This window comes from Microcebus murinus, chromosome 26 (genome assembly GCF_040939455.1).
Source record: "Microcebus murinus isolate Inina chromosome 26, M.murinus_Inina_mat1.0, whole genome shotgun sequence".
NCBI lineage: Eukaryota > Metazoa > Chordata > Mammalia > Primates > Cheirogaleidae > Microcebus > Microcebus murinus.
In genome coordinates, this window is record NC_134129.1 from 15985117 (window position 1) to 15999780 (window position 14664).

General features: G+C 47.8%; 1 protein-coding gene across 2 annotated transcripts in view; it reads left to right on the top strand.

Moving 5' to 3' along the window:
- Positions 1-410: 410 nt before the first annotated feature.
- The window catches only part of LNX1 (ligand of numb-protein X 1), a 163349-nt gene continuing 149095 nt past the window's right edge, over positions 411-14664 (top strand). For both annotated transcript variants that reach the window (XM_075997763.1, XM_075997764.1), the window contains exon 1: positions 411-759. The gene's annotated coding sequence lies outside the window, so the exon portion shown is untranslated. The remainder of the gene's footprint in view (positions 760-14664) is intronic.

The following is a 14664-nucleotide window of genomic DNA, read 5'->3' on the forward strand; positions in this document are numbered from 1 at the left end:
AAAATCTTTACAGTGTCAGCCACACACTTGCTCGTTCTTTTTCTTGGTCTACAAACATGAGCTGGTGTGCAGTTATGGGCAACACTGCCTATGGAAAATCTTTAAAAGATTTGACAAAGTATCAGAAAAAATCAGCGTTGGCAGATTTTGGTGCATGCCCTCTTTGTATATTCAAAAATTACAAAAAAAAAACCCACAAAATGCCCAGGATTCCAAGGCCTGTTCAGTCAGTAGCCTCTTTAGGAACCGGTCTCAGCAGAATGATGTCCCAGGGCCTAATGATGGCCTGAAGGTGCGGTGACCCTGTGTTTATTTCCTTGTTGATTTCCCTTCCCGCCTCCAAGCTCATTTTCCCATTGCCTGCAGGAAAACAACATCCAGGGTTTGAAGCGGGCCTGACTTGGCAGCCCTAAGGGTGAACAAAAGGATCCTGGCTTCTGGCGAGAGCAGAAGGAAGTTCAGGGGAGCCTGGGCCCGTCTAGACCAGAATAGATTTGTCACCGATGCTACCAAGCGCTGCTCCTTGCCGGGGGCCGCTGTCCCCCCGAAGCTCCCCATAGCTGGTCTCAGGATTTTGGATCTGCCCTACCCAACGCCTTGCAGGAGGGGTAAGGTGGAGTGGTCTGCATGCAGATCTGGACCGAGGAACACAGGAAAGAGAAAGAAAATTTTCTTTCTCAGCTGTAAAAGCTGAGCTCCCGACTGGACTGTCCACTGAGGCCTGTCCCTCCTGGGAACTGACCCGCAGCGCTGCACCAGGTAAGCCGGCCTGGTTCCTCCGCAAGGTGGAATCTCGAACAATCTGGAAACCTTTGCGCCTCCCACCCCACCCCTACTCAACACACACACACACACACACACACACACACACACACACACAGAGCAAGTTGTCAAAGAGAGTCTAGAAGATAGAAATATCTAGATGCATCTTTTTCAAAATGATAGAAAGGCCTCAGGATGTTTGCTCTCTTGAAAACTAAGTGTTTTTTTGTTTGTTTGGTTTTTTTTGCACTGGTCTCCATGGAAACCTTCCTTTACTTTCAAAAAATGAAATTGACTTGCCAAACAGGTCAGTAAAAAATGTGAGAAGTGCCGCTGATGGGAACTGGCTTTTGCGACGCGATTCTCCATCAAAGCAATCCAAACGCACTCATGCACACGTTTTGTTTCGTTTATTTAGTAAGAATAGGTGTCGCCATGGCAGTTCTACAGACGGAAGAAGAGGTCAAGAGAAGCTGTGACCTGCTCACGGGCGAGCAGGGCTGTGGGCACTGACCCCACATCCTGTCTTCCTTCCGCCCCTTTTCAGTCCAGTGGGGACCCTGCTCTGTAAACCAAATTCCAGGCCACATTCTTGGCCACATATTCTGACAAATGGTCTGCCGAGAAGATGGAATTTTAGGAACTGGAACTCCCCTGGAAAATTCCAGAAATAGAGAGCCACAATGTCCTGTGCAATAATACACCACCTTGTCATTTAGCCCTGTTGACTTACTGTTCCTGGGTGTCCAATCCAGTTCAACAAATGGTGAGCCGTGTTCCCTGAACCCCCGCTGCCCGGGTCGCGTGTCAGGGCGTGGTGCAGGCGCTGTGCCCCGAGGGGTGCTCCTGGGGTGCTCAGAGTAGGGGTGGGGGCTCGCCTGAGCAGATGCGCTTCCAACCTGGGCTCAGCACGGAGTGGGGGCTTGGGTTGACGGGGAGCCTTTCAGATCAGAACAGCTGTCCCCGGGACATGCGTGTGGAGTGAGCACGGACCCCAAGTCTGCCGGGATAGATAGAGCCAGGTGAGGAGCACACAGCCTGGAAAATCAGACTGCCTGGCCTTGAGTCTTGGTCCCATCGCCTGCTCTAGCTCTGGGTCCTGGGCTCACTCAGTCAACCTCCCCGACCTCAGTGTGCCGACGTGTGAAATGGGAACGACTGCAATACAGCCTTTAGGGAGTTGTCTTAAGGTGTAAATGAGGTAATGCATGCGAAGCCTTTGCAGCCCGTAGCAAGTGCACAGCCGATGCGATCTAGCGGGACGGCTGGGTGCCTGGCCCCCCGGGAGATGCAGGGAATACGAGACGGGGAGCCCCAGCCTCGATTTGGTCACGGCACGCTGAGTTAGTCGTGTGCAGTGTGTCGCGGCGCTCTGGCCTCACGGAGGAGGGATCCGCGGGTCCCTGTGAGCTGGGGTGGGGGAGGGGCTTCCGCGCAGCCCGAGGCGGGTGGGGAAGAGATGCCACGCCCCTCGTGTAGGGAGGTGGCATGGACCGGTGGAGACAGCTGTGCAGATCTGATGTGGAACCCCAGCTCCCTCCTGAATTCACATAACACATTTATTTCTGTATGGAACTATATGTATTGAAAATCGTAAATTCGTACTGGTACTTGCAGTGCCGGTCCAACGCCCCAGAGCTGTCTCCCGTCTGCATTTGTAACTCCCTGTCTAACATGAATCAGAGCCTGGATCCCGTTTCCTTTTTTTGTTTGTTTGTTGTTTTTTTTTTGAGACAGAGTCTAACTTTTGTTGCCCGGGCTAGAGTGAGTGCCGTGGTGTCAGCCTCGCTCACAGCAACCTGCAACTCCTGGGCTCGAATGATCCTCCTGCCTCAGCCTCCCGAGTAGCTGGGACTACAGGCATGCGCCACCATGCCCGGATAATTTTATTTATATAAAATTATATATATATATATTATATAAAAATAATATATAAAATATATATTATGTAATAATATATAATATAATAATATATAATGCAATAATAATATATAATATATATATAAATATTTATATAAAATTAGCCGGGCATGGTGGCTATGTTTAGTTGGCCATATATCTAGTTGGCCAATTAATTTCTTTCTATTTATGGTAGAGATGAGGTCTCGCTTTTGCTCAGGCTGGTTTCGAACTCCTGACCTTGAGCAATCCGCCCGCCTCAGCCTCCTAGAGTGCTAGGATTACAGGCGTGAGCCACCACGCCCGGCCCCATTTTCTTTAATGTATTTGCTTATTTGCACCATTCTCTGAATGTCACCAACTGCTATCACAGCCACTTCCCCCTTCCTCATGCAGATGCCCTCCTCACGCTGCTCAGGCTCTGACAGTCTGTCCTGGGACATCCTGTCTCCTCCACCCCGCCTTGCTGGGCGCCATAGGATGGCTTCAAGGACTGTGACCCACGCTGTGCATTCGTGCACGTATGTGTGTTGTCACTGTTTGTGACTTGGGGTTGGAGCCTTCCCCTCCATGTGGACAGGGCACCTGTCCCCGGCATTGGGACTAAAGCATTGAGGTTCGTGCCTTTTGTCCGTTCCATCCAGTTCTGCTCTCGTCTGCGGGGCCATGGGCTGCTTGCTCTCGGCTCAGGGTAGGACATTTCCAGAGTGAAAACGACTGGGCAGGCCGGGCACAGTGGCTCACGCCTGTAATCCTGGCACTCTGGGAGGCCGAGGTGGGAGGATCACTCGAGGTTAGGAGTTCGAGACCAGCCTGAGCAAGAGTGAGACCCCATCTCTACTAAAAATATAAATAAATTAATTGGCCAACTAAAAATATATAGAAAAAAATTAGCTGGGCATGGTGGCGCATGCCTGTAGTCCCAGCTACTGGGGAGGCCAAGGCAGGAGGATCGCTTGAGGTCAGGAGTTTGAAACCAGCCTGACCAAGAGCAAGACCCCCGTCTCTACTAAAAATAGAAAGAAATTAATTGGCCAACTAAAAATATATAGAAAAAATGAGCCGGGCATGGTGGTGCATGCCTGTAGTCCCAGCTACTCGGGAGGCTGAGGCAGCAGGATCGCTTGAGCCCAGGAGATTGAGGTTGCTGTGAGCTAGGCTGACGCCACGGCACTCACTCTAGCCCTGGCAGCAGAGTGAGACTCTGTCTCAAAAAAAACAAACAACGACTGGGCAGTCTCCTTTTTCTGCTCTGCCAAGTGCGGGGCTAGGCTCTCCCTCCTTCATTCACTCCCCAGCAGACCGGAAGCACTTACTGTGCCCCAGGTGTCTGGCTAGGGTGGGACACAGAGACTTAAAACCGTGGTCTGCGCCCTAAAGGGGCTCCCGGTCCACTGTGGGGAGCAGACGGGCCGTCAGTGGCCAGGCACAGGGAGCGCTGTCTCAGCGCCTGCATGGGGGGACCCAGCCCAGACGGGGTGGGCGGAGAGATGGGGATGCCCGAGGGGTCCCAGCGACAGGGATGACCTAGGTAAGGATGGGGGAGACGGGAGGCGAAGAGAGTGGCGTGCGTGAGGGTGGAAGGGTGAAATAGGTGGGGAGTTTTGGGGTGCTAACTCGGGGTGGCTGCGCCAGGGCCAGCGGCCAGGGCGGGACTGGACAGGCAGGCACAGGCTGTGGAGATGGGCCACGCTCGCCAGGCCAAGGTGGCTGGAGTTCAGGCTTCAGGACGAGCCAGACTTTCTGAGTTCAAACCCTGGGTCTGCGACTTACCTACAGCTGTTTGACCTTAGGCATTTTAGGCAAGGTGCTGCTCTGTGCCTCAGTTTCCCATACTGTAAAACTGGAGATTGTCGTAGTACTTACCTCATGAGATTGACGGGATTAAATCAGTTCTGTGACATGGTGCACACAAAAGTCCACAGCATATGAAAAGCATATAATAAACATTAGCTGTTATTACTATTATCTCCCAATAGGTGGATCAAAAAGGGGTCAGGGCGTTGGCAAAGCAGAGGTACCAAAAATAGAATCAATTAATTGAAAAAGAGAAATTTAAAAGATCATATTTTGGCACTTTAAAAGAAATTCTGATGTTGTGGTCTTGAGAAAATTCAGAACTTTTTGGACTTACTTTATGGCTCAATGTATTTTTTTTCTTAACATATTTTGGAAGTCGAGGGCACCAAAATCGTTTTATTATTTCAGCCTCAATAGGCCCCAATGTTGCCCTGCATTCCAAAGAGACCTTCTCTCTTATACTGGTTTTCTAGTCACCGTGGTCTATTACCGTGTTTCCCCGAAAATAAGACAGGGTCTTATCTTTATTTTTCCTCAAGAAGACACACTAGAGCTTATTTTCAGGGGATATGTTGTTTTTTTTTAAGGACAGTACAGCCATCTACATTGATTCAAATAGAGTGAAGTCGTCTTCTTCTGGAACATCATCATCACTCTCCAAACCCCGGATCCCGTCCTGAATGTCTTGTGACTCTATTTCCTTTAGAACCACTGGCCCCGATCTCTCCTGTGGAGCACTAGAGCTCTCACGGGGTGGATGAGAAGGGCTGCTCGTGTTCTTTCCCGCTCCGCGACGACACGCATGGGTTGTGCAGATGCACTGCGCAGCCACGCCCATGACTAGGGCTGATTTTCATAGCCACGCCCATGACTAGGGCTGATTTTCATAGCCACACCCATCACTAGGACTGATTTTCATAGCCACGCCCATCACTAGGGCTGATTTTCGTAGCCACGCCCACCACTAGGACTTATTTTCGTAGCCACGCCCACCACTAGGGCTTATTTTCGGGGCAGGGCTTCTACTGCGCACATGCTTAGACATCTTGCTAGGGCTTATTGTATGGGTAGGTCTCATTTTCGGGAAAACACAGTAGGAGCGGCCGTCCCATGCTCTCAGTGAGTTCCAGTCCCATAGCAATTGTTGTGATAGTCAGACAACCCAGCACCAGTCAAAGCCACCCCGAAGCTGAAGGTGGAACATCTGGAAATTCAATTATTGCCAAAGCGATTCTGCACGTTGAATGTGTGTGGGGGGACGGAAGGGTGGGGAGTAGGGGAGCCGGTGAAACTGTTCTGCAGGTCTGTTTGCAGTAGGGCGTGGCAGCCTGTCTCCAGTGCCTTCTAGACACCTGTTGTTGGAGCTGGCAGGCAGTCCTCCCTTCCCTATTGTCTGCACCTCTAGAGCCAGAGGAGCCAAAAATAGGGGCAAAAAGAAAATGCCAATCATACATCAAAATAAAAAAAAGTCTGTGCATCAAAAGACACAATCAACAGAGTGAAAAGGCAGCCCATGGAATGAGAGAAAGCATTTGCAATCATGTATCTGATAACGAATATATAAAGAGTATATAAAGAATGCCTACAACCCAAAAACAAACAAAAATAAAATCAAACAACCCAATTCAAAAATGAGCAAAGGACTCAAATAGGTGTTTCTCCAAAAAAAAGATATACAGATAGCCAATATGCACATGAAAAGATGCTCAATATCACTAATCACTAGGGAAATGCAAATCAAAACCACAATGAGATACCACTTCATACCTATTAGGTTTGCAACTGTAAATAATAATAATAATAATAATAATAATAATAATGATGTTGTGAAGGTTTGTGGCCAAATTGGAAGCCTTGTGCACTGTGGGTGGGAACGTAGACTGGCACTGCCACTGTGGGATATGGCATGACAGATCATAAAAAATTAAAAATAGGATTAACATATGACCCAGCAATGCCACACAGTGTCTGTGTATACACCCAAAAGAATTGGAAGCAGGGACTCAGATATTTGCACATGCATGCTCAATGGCAGTGTTACTCAAAATAGCCAAAAGATGTAAGCAACCCAAGTGTCCATCAGCAAAGGAATGGATAAACAAAATGCAGTGCATATACACAATCGGGTATAAGTCAGCCTTAAAGAGGAAGGAAATTCCGATGACACATTCCATAAGATGGTTTTGAAACTCGAGGACAAACTGTTAAGTGAAATAAAGCCAGTTAATAAAGGTCAAATATTATACGATTCCACTTATAGGAGATATTTAAAGTAGTCAGATTCATTGGAGACAGAGAGTAGAATGGTGGTTTTCAGGGGCTGGGAGGAGGGGAGTTGTTATATAACGCTGTGGTCCCCAAGCCCCAGGCCTCGGAGGACTGGTGCAGGTCCGTGGATTATTAGGAACCGGGCTAAATAGCAGGAGGTGAGCAGTGGGCGAACCGAGCAAGCTTCATCTGTATTTACAGCCGCTCCCATCCCTCGCATCACCGCCTAAGCCCCGCCCCCTGTCGGTTCAGCACTGGCATGACGTTCTCGTAGGAGCGTGAACCCTGCTGTCAACTGCGCATGCCAGGGGTGTAGGTTGTGCACTCCTTATGAGAATCTCATGCCTGATGATCGGAGGTGGAGCTGAGGTGGTGATACTAGCTCTGGGGAGTGGCTGCAAACACAGATTATCATTAGCAGAGAGGTTTGCACCATAAATGGAATGCACTTGAATCATCCCCAAACCGTCCCCCCACCTATTGCCCCCCAAGTTCATGGAAAAATTGTCTTCCATGAAACCAATCCCTGGTGCCAAAAAGGTTGGGGACCGCTGGTTTAATGGGCACAGAGTTTCAGTTTTGCAAGATGAAAAGAGTCCTGGAGACCGATAGTGGTGATGGTTGCACGACAGTGCGAATGTACTTAACACCACTGAACTGCACACTCAGAAATGGTTAAGATGCTAAATATTACGTTATGTGCATCTTAACACAAGTGAAAAATGCCAGTGGATCCTGGCTCTTTTCCCCTTAAAAAGGTGGACCAATGGTTCTGAGCAAGATGACTAGGAGAACTATAAAAGAAAACAAAAGTCCTAGGATGTATAGAGATATTTCCCACATCTCAGAGCTCCCTGGAAATGTTAGAGCCCTAAATTGTAATACTTAGATTTTTATTTTAAGGCTCTTCTCCGGGAAAATAAACATGTACAAAAGTAAGTCTTGGTCGGAACTTGGTCGTACTCTCAAAGATTGGCTGAGACATTCTCCGTTAAATCACAAGAAGCCAACTCTACCAATGCAACACATGAGGATGTGATCCTCATGTACTGCCCCCTAAAGCAAATCAGATCGACAGCATGTTGAAGACACAGAAATGAAAGAGACGTTCTGCAACAGGTTTAATTATTCAGCATGTGCGTGCGTGCACGTTGCTAAAACATTTCAGGCTTGCGGTTCTTGACGGCTGGCAGATGAACCAAAAGTGGCATGCGAGAGGATTTCATTTTATTTATTTATTTATTTTGAGACAGAGTCTCACTCTGTTGCCCAGGCTAGAGTGAGTGCCGTGGCGTCAGCCTAGCTCACAGCAACCTCAATCTCCTGGGCTCAAGCGATCCTCCTGCCTCAGCCTCCCAAGTAGCTGGGACTACAGGCATGCACCACCATGCCTGGCTCAGTTTTTTCTATATATTTTTAGTTGGCCAATTAATTTCTTTCTATTTTTTAGTAGAGACAGGGGTCTCACTCTTGCTCAGGCTGGTTTCGAACTCCTGACCTTGAGCGATCCTCCCGCCTCGGCCTCCCAGAGTGTTAAGATGACAGGCATGAGCCACCGCGCCCGGCCGTGAGAAGATTTTAAGAAGCGTGCGCACTGGCAGTCTAGGGCTGCACCAAAATTTCTAGAACAGACTCAACGGGAGAATGCTGCACGTGAATTCGAGGTCACAGCTGATGTCAGATGAAGCACTCAGCGAAGCTCTAATGCAGGAAGAGGAAAAAGAGAAAAAAAAAAAAAGAGCAAAGAGAACCTTTCTCCTCTCTTTCCCTAGCGTCTGACCAGGGCAGCCCTGGCTGCTGCGACAGTTCCTGCCTTTTATAGCCCCGCCACTGCCAACCGTGCAGGTTCTAATCCTCTCTCCATGACGGGAGGGCGGGGGTGCGTGCCTTAATTTCCTCCTGTCAAATTGGGACGATACTGAAATAGCAGTGAAAAAAAGTCAATAGCAGGTCGCTTCCTAAAGCATAAAACAGATGTGTGTTTTCGTTCGTATAGCACTTCCTCCCTCCCACAAGGAAAACAACGGTGGTGGCCACAACTGGAGAATAGAAAAATGGAACAATCGCCACCTACTAACGTGGCCCATTTCTGGCCAGCACAGTAGTTTTTCATTTTTCTTTTAAATATTTTTTTAGCCACCGGACATCTAAACGTCAGGAGGGCTCATCTGAAAATCCCAAGTTTCAAATTCTTTTAAGACGCAAGAAAATTTGGCCACGTTGGTCCCACCTGCACTCGGCTCGTTCAGTCACTCAGCAAGCGAGAGCAGACGGTGACAGTTCTGTGCCCAGCGCTGTTCTGGGGGCTGAGCGTGTAGCAGAGGGGAGACAGGCATTGATGGAGCAGACAGACGCGTAAGATAGTTGCAGAGATTATAAACGCTACCAATAAAGCAAGCTCGCGGCCAGAGACTGGCAGTGGGGGAGGGCAAATGTCATTTTAATAGAGTGGCCAGGGAGGGCCTTGCATGGTTTGCCACCATCCCCACACACTCTTCACTACTCTCCAGTCACTTATTATCATGTAATTATTAATTATTAATAATTATTAATAGTAATAATTATAATAATTTATATCGTTATATTATATATTATAATTTATTATAGTTATATGTATAACTATATAGCTATATATAGTTATATAATTATTATATTATTATATAATTATATATATTATTATATAATAAAATATTATTGTATTATATTATTATATATAATAAAATATATATTATAATATATTATATTATTACATATATAAAATATTATATTATTATATAATATATAATTATATTATATATTATATTATATTATTGTATATAATATTATATTATTATATATAATTATATAATATTATTATATATTATTATATATAATAATATTATATAATTATATATTATATATATTAATATAATATATAATTAATATATTTTTAATAATATATAATTAATATATAATTATATATTATATATAATAAAATATTATATTATGTTATTATATATAATAAAATATTATATCATATTATTATATATAATAAAATATATATTATATTAATTACTAATAATTATTTATTAATTTAACAATCAAAAACATTATCGAAATTATTGATACCTGCTTGGCAGTGGGAGCCACCTGAGGCTGTGAGCTCCGCCGTGAAATGATGGGAAATATAAAAATAAGAATTTAAATGGGGAACGAGGGAAATAGTAACAAGACTAGGCTAAGAAGAGCAACGGGCGTCAGAGCCAGGTGCGGCTGTCATGAGGTCCCTAGCGATGGGCGAGTCGGGCATCAGATGTAACCGAGGTTGCTGGCAGCCGGAGCAGAAGGGAAGCATCCTTGATGACATCACTGTCATTTTCAGGAAGGAAGGAATGAAGCCATCGTGCCCTTTAAGGGTGCGAGCCTTCCTCGCTTGACCTGGCACGCCGGGCTGTGTAAAGGGAACTCCGAACAAAATGTTAAACAGTCATCGGCATCGTCTCTGACACACGCCCAGGAGTGTGGCATTTGTCACTGTTCCCGTCATCCATCCAAAACACCTTTAGGGAGACACAGATAAGCGCTAGAGATACAAAAGCTCCTGGTTTTTCCCCAGTGGCAAACCTCCTCTGAGCTAAACTTGGACTATACAGGACAGACCCCTCGCTCCTTCCGATCCAGATTTGCAAAGCGTTTAGAGGGACGGACAGAACGCCTCTCACTCTAACTGCCTCCCTCCCGTGAGTCTGTCTTTTCTCAGTCGGGGAAAGAAAAGATTGTAGTTAACAGTTCTCTGCAAACAGATCTCAGTGCCAGCCACTCCCATTGCTAACAGGCAGTTGCTGTGGCCCTTGGCCTTTTGGGTTAAGTAAGGCAAACCAAACCCTCTTTCCCTTTTCTGGAACAGTCCCAGTGGGGAACGCCAATGCCAGTGCGCAGTGACAGCTTGCCCCTGAGAACAGCCCACCTGACGGAAGGAAGTTAATCTGTGCGTTCGCCCTCTGCACACGCGGCCCTGCCACACTCCTGTGTGGGTGCAGAGGCGGGAAATCTAGCCTGTCGTCCAGAATGTTCCTGGGGAGCCCTTTCCCGGCTCCAGCCTGTCTCCTAAGCCTCCCAAGAGTTCCCTTGCCAAAGGAGCCCCTCTTCTTGGTTCCTAATTGTGCAAACTCCCCGGTGTATCCCCAGGGGCGAAGCACACCTGTGTTTTCAAGTGTGCTTCTGTCCTAGAGAAACATGCAGGCAGACATAGAGTTAGGCCGCATTTTCGGTGCTTATCTTTTGGCCCAGATGCTGTTAGCTGAGCGCTTGTCGCCTGGATTATCTTGTGGCTCAGTGGAGATTTCGCAGGCTCGCCCTCCTGCCCCTGGCAAGAATTGGGGAGTTGTCCCCGGGCCAGGGCCAAGGCGTCCCTTCTCTGTCCCTCTTTTGAAAGATGAGAGAGCCTTTTGACTGTGCCGCTGCTAATCCTTACCTGGACCTCCTCCACCCCACTCCCACGCCCTCTGTCGCACTGGCTAAGTGTGCCCTTTGCACCAACCTCGCGGAACTGGTTCTCTGGGCTGGTAACGATGAGCTTCTAGAAGCTTCCAGAACACCCCGAGCTCCCTCTAGCACGAGTCCCATATCACGGTCTGCAGTGGAGAGGTCAATCTACCCCACCCAAGATGCTTCCAAGTCACCTGTCATGGAACCCTTCTTTGTCCTGGGCAGCCCACGGGCTCCCAAGCATTTGCTAGCTAGGAGAGTCCCGGCGGGTGGCGAGTTCTGCGACAAACGTCACCGAGGAAATGTCTTATCCTGGACTGTTAACTAACTTACAGACCTACATCAACCCAAGTACTTAAACACTTCAAATACATAGTGCATTGTTTTAATTTAAATCACTCTCCATTTATTTATCACCGAAATGAAGTACAAAGCATGGTTCTCCCTAGGTTTTGTTTTTAAGGGGCAGGGGTGATTGTTATTGAGACTGATAGCGTAAAGGATGTTTTTGTAGACTACTAAAAGTTTGCCACCAGCTGGTTCTGAGTGGGGAGGAAACGCACCCGGCCAGGTGCTTTGTGTCCGTTCGGTGCTCAATTCATGCAATAATAGTAATCACGGTCACTTACCGAGTTCTTCTCATACGCCAGGCACCGTCCAACTCTTTACCTGTGTCGGCTTCTCTTGTTTACTTCTCATAATCCTGAAAATTCGTGTTGTTATTTTCATATTTCAGATGAAAAAAACTGAGGTTTAAAAAGCTTTAGTGGTTGGGCGCGGTGGCTCACACCTCTATTCCCAGCACTCTGGGAGGCCGAGGCGGGAGGATCGCTCTCAAGGTCAGGAGTTCGAGACCAGCCTGAGCAAGAGTGAGACCTTGTCTCCACTAAAAATAGAAAGAAATTAATTGGCCAACTAAAAATATATAGAAAAAAATTAGCCGGGCATGGTGGCGCATGCCTGTAGTCCCAGCTACTCGGGAGGCTGAGGCAGGAGGATCGCTTGAGCCCAGGAGTTTGAGGTTGCTGTGAGCTAGGCTGACGCCACGGCACTCACTCTAGCCTGGGCGACAAAGTGAGACTCTGTCTCGAAAAAAAAAAAAATTTAGCAACTTGCCCAAAGTCACCAAGCAGCAAGACCTGGGTTTGCAACTAGGTCTATAAAACTCCAAAGCTCCCAACAGGAGGGAGAAGGGAGGAGAGGAAAAGGTGAAGTGAGAGGGCCAGAGGTGCAGGGCAGCCAGCTCTTCCGTCCTGTAGGCGTCATTAGCCAAGCCCCAAGTCCGCTGGTGACTGCACCGTCCCCTCCGGTTGGTGACTGATGACATCATAAAGACCAAGGTGCTCACTGTGGCCTTTACTGGCATTTGGGGCTGGATGATGCTTTGTCGTGGGGGCTGTCTTGTGCATTGCAGGGTGTCCAGCAACGCCCCTGGTCCCTACCTACCAGATGCCAGCAGCACCTTCCAAGTTGTGACAACCAAAATTGTCTCCAGGCAATGCTGATGGCTTCTGGAAGGCAAAATCGCCCCACGTGGAGAACCATTGCCCTCCAGGGCTCCTCAAACTTTTTAAACAGGGGGCCAGGTCACTGTCCCCTAGACCGTTGGAGGGCCGTTAGAGAGTGCAGCGCACATTCCATACATGTTCCATATATACATTTAAAATACATCATGTTGGCCGGGCGCGGTGGCTCACGCCTATAATCCTAGCTCTCTGGGAAGCCGAGGCGGGAGGATTGCTTGAGGTCAGGAGTTCGAGACCAGCCTGAGCAAGAGCAAGACCCTGTCTCTACTAAAAATAGAAGAAATTTATTGGACAACTAAAAATATATAGAAAAAATTAGCCGGGCATGGTGGCACATACCTGTAGTCCCAGCTACTTGGGAGGCTGAGGCAGGAGGATCGCTTGAGCCCAGGAGTTGGAGGTTGCTTCAAGCTAGGCTGATGCCAAGGCACTCTATTCCCAACAACTCTGTCTCAAAAAACAAAAAGCAAAAAAACCAGTTAAATGCACACCCACCATATGATCCAACCGTGGCACTCCTAAGTATCTACCGAAGAGAAATGGAAGCTTACATCAGTACAAAGGCTTGTACACATATTTCCATAGCAGCTTTATGGATAATAGCCCCAAACTGGAAACAACCCAAATGCCCACCAACAGGTGAATGAATAAACAGACTCTGCTGTGTCTACACAATGCAATACTATTCAGCAGTAGGAAAAAAACAAAAAAGACTCATGGATGCATCCAATATAAATAAATCCCAGAATTATACTGAGTGAAAGAAGCCACGGAAAAAAAGAGCACACGTTGTCTGATTCCATTTAGATAGAGTGCTAGAATGTGCAAACAATCTATAGTTATAGAAAGCAGACCAATGGTCACCTGGGAACACCAGGCGAGAGACCAGGAGGGAGGGGATGCAAAGGAACAAAAGGAAATTTGGCAGGGATGGGGGGATGGGGGCTTGGACATGTCCCTTATCTTGATTATGGTGATGATTTCAGGAGCATATGCATATGCCAATATTGATCAGGTTGGAACATGTTAGGATGGCCCCCTGGGTGTTGTGGATGGGGGGGTGGGGGTTGGGGGGACCAGAGGTACAGTCATTAGGCCCACCCGGGTCATTACTCCATCTCTCTCTTCTCAGCCTGAGTGCAGAGGTTGGAGCCGTAAAACTTCAGCACTGCCCAGATAATGTCACTGGAGTGAAGTGCAAGAATCGCATAAAAAAAAAAAAAATGCATCAGCTTATTTATTGGTGGGTGAAAGCCCTCCTGTGACATCCTCTCATCTTTCATCTGGCTAAGTCCCCTCTTGGGGCCAGAAGAGATTAGATCAAAATACACTGGCTATATATTTGCACGGCTAAAAAAAAAATCCCTCCTTCTTAGAGAGTAAAGAGGGTGACCCCCTCCCCCACTCCCGCCCCCTCCCCCTCCCCTTTCCCTCCCCCTCCAGCAGCACAAAGAAAGTGGCCAAGCAGCTTGGACCCCCTCCAGGCTACTCAAGCCAGAAAACCCGTGCAGCATTGCAGTGTTCATTGAGGAAATCAGATGCGCGCAAACAAGCGCGCACACAGAGCCGTGCCCAGCGCCCGGCCGCCCCCAAGGCCCGGGGTCTGCAGGTGCGAGCCCCAATTAGAGCAGCCCGCCTTCCAATACCTTTTCATCCCCAACAAGGGCCAGGCCTCAGCCTCCGCCAGGGATTGAGCAAGGGCCCCCCGGAAGGACTGCCGACTAGACCGGGGAAAACAAAGACTGTCCAAATAAAAGTAGCTCCTGTGAGTTGAACCTGAAACCCAGCTTCATTTTCCAAACCTCTCGTGACAATTAGCCAATGCACGATTTGGTGAAAAAATCAGTCACTGGGCCACAGGAAAGAAACTGCCTTCCGAGGCCCTCGCCGCCCCTCTGTAAGTTATCTGGGGGAGTTTTCTTTTGCAAGCTAGCTGGGTGCA